This window comes from Schistocerca serialis, unplaced genomic scaffold (genome assembly GCF_023864345.2).
Source record: "Schistocerca serialis cubense isolate TAMUIC-IGC-003099 unplaced genomic scaffold, iqSchSeri2.2 HiC_scaffold_1045, whole genome shotgun sequence".
NCBI lineage: Eukaryota > Metazoa > Arthropoda > Insecta > Orthoptera > Acrididae > Schistocerca > Schistocerca serialis.
Genome location: NW_026047234.1, coordinates 177,501 through 180,000, shown reverse-complemented (window position 1 = coordinate 180,000; position 2,500 = coordinate 177,501). Strand labels below are relative to the sequence as shown.

Sequence of the window (2,500 nt, the reverse complement as noted above, 5' to 3'; positions counted from 1 at the left end):
TCGGCCGCGAAGTCCTCGGCAGCGTCGACGGGCGGCGCAGCGGCCTCGCCCGCGTCAGGCAGCGAGCTCGCTGCTCCCCGGCGGGACGCCGGCTCTTCCCCCCGACCGATCTCAAGCGCCTCCATGAATTGGCGGACAAGCTGCTTGTGGGCAGCTTGCCGCCGTCGGCACTTGATTGCCTCAAGCGTTCGGTCGGGGAACATCCTAATAAGCTCTTGATTAACGAAGAAGAACCGGGCGTCCCTCTCAAGGAACAGTTCGGCCTCTGCCTTGGCGAGCGACAGGACTTCTTCCTCCGTCCACCTCGCGCGATGCCTCTCCGTCACGATCTCAGCGTTGGCGGCCGCAAGGTGTTGGCGGCGGCGATGGACCCCGAGACCGTTCTTCGTGGTAAAAGTGCGGTGGCACTCACTGCAAGCAAAGGGAGCTACACAAACTATCGCATTTTCGTTACGGCCGGTTGGCCGGATAGGTGCTGGGGTAGCTGGGGTGGCACCTTCAGCGGAAGGGCCACCATCTCTTGTTTCTTGTAGGCTGCCCCCAACTATAAAGGGATAATGCGAGGGGGGGCTGGTAACCCCCCCAAGCCCCTGGTGCGGTCTTCCACTCTGCGAAAATCAGCGGGCCCACGAGAAGGGGAGAAGACCGCAGGAGAGGAGAGGCTAAGAGGGCTAGGCCCATGTATTGCGCATCACTCTCCCTGTAACTATAACCCAAGGAAGGCACCTCGCAGCAGCAGCACGACTACATCAAGACCGCACTTCGAAAAGCCAAGTCCGGATGCAGCCACACCGCCGCCACTTGGCCACCTTAAGAGAGTCATAGTTACTCCCGCCAAACACTACACAAGGTTTGAACTCATGACCTTTAACTTGGGAGCCCAACACCTTAACCGTTCCGCTACCTCAGCTCATCAAGAGAGTCATAGTTACTCCCGCCGTTTACCCGCGCTTGCTTGAATTTCTTCACGTTGACATTCAGAGCACTGGGCAGAAATCACATTGCGTCAACACCCGCTAGGGCCATCGCAATGCTTTGTTTTAATTAGACAGTCGGATTCCCCCAGTCCGTGCCAGTTCTGAGTTGATCGTTGAATGGCGGCCGAAGAGAATCCGCGCACCCGCGCGCCCCCGGAGGAGCACGCTAAGGCGGACGCGGCCTCGCAGCAAGGAAGATCCGTGGGAGGCCAAGGCACGGGACCGAGCTCGGATCCTGCACGCAGGTTGAAGCACCGGGGCGCGAACGCCGCGCAGGCGCGCGCATCCTGCACCGCCGGCCAGCACGAGGCCGACCAACGGCGAGAGCAGACCACGCCCGCGCTAAACGCCCGCACTTACCGGCACCCCTACGGCACTCACCTCGCCCAGGCCCGGCACGTTAGCGCTGACCCACTTCCCGACCAAGCCCGACACGCCCCGATCCTCAGAGCCAATCCTTATCCCGAAGTTACGGATCCAATTTGCCGACTTCCCTTACCTACATTATTCTATCGACTAGAGGCTCTTCACCTTGGAGACCTGCTGCGGATATGGGTACGAACCGGCGCGACACCTCCACGTGGCCCTCTCCCGGATTTTCAAGGTCCGAGGGGAAGATCGGGACACCGCCGCAACTGCGGTGCTCTTCGCGTTCCAAACCCTATCTCCCTGCTAGAGGATTCCAGGGAACTCGAACGCTCATGCAGAAAAGAAAACTCTTCCCCGATCTCCCGACGGCGTCTCCGGGTCCTTTTGGGTTACCCCGACGAGCATCTCTAAAAGAGGGGCCCGACTTGTATCGGTTCCGCTGCCGGGTTCCGGAATAGGAACCGGATTCCCTTTCGCCCAACGGGGGCCAGCACAAAGTGCATCATGCTATGACGGCCCCCATCAACATCGGATTTCTCCTAGGGCTTAGGATCGACTGACTCGTGTGCAACGGCTGTTCACACGAAACCCTTCTCCGCGTCAGCCCTCCAGGGCCTCGCTGGAGTATTTGCTACTACCACCAAGATCTGCACCGACGGCGGCTCCAGGCAGGCTCACGCCCAGACCCTTCTGCGCCCACCGCCGCGACCCTCCTACTCGTCAGGGCTTCGCGGCCGGCCGCAAGGACCGGCCATGACTGCCAGACTGACGGCCGAGTATAGGCACGACGCTTCAGCGCCATCCATTTTCAGGGCTAGTTGCTTCGGCAGGTGAGTTGTTACACACTCCTTAGCGGATTCCGACTTCCATGGCCACCATCCTGCTGTCTTAAGCAACCAACGCCTTTCATGGTTTCCCATGAGCGTCGATTCGGGCGCCTTAACTCGGCGTTTGGTTCATCCCACAGCGCCAGTTCTGCTTACCAAAAGTGGCCCACTTGGCACTCCGATCCGAGTCGTTTGCTCGCGGCTTCAGCATATCAAGCAAGCCGGAGATCTCACCCATTTAAAGTTTGAGAATAGGTTGAGGTCGTTTCGGCCCCAAGGCCTCTAATCATTCGCTTTACCGGATGAGACTCGTACGAGCACCAGCTA

General features: G+C 59.6%; 1 pseudogene; it reads right to left on the bottom strand.

The window, feature by feature from the left end:
* The window catches only part of LOC126430387 (large subunit ribosomal RNA), an 8,059-nt pseudogene that overhangs the window by 4,263 nt on the left and 1,296 nt on the right, over positions 1-2,500 (bottom strand).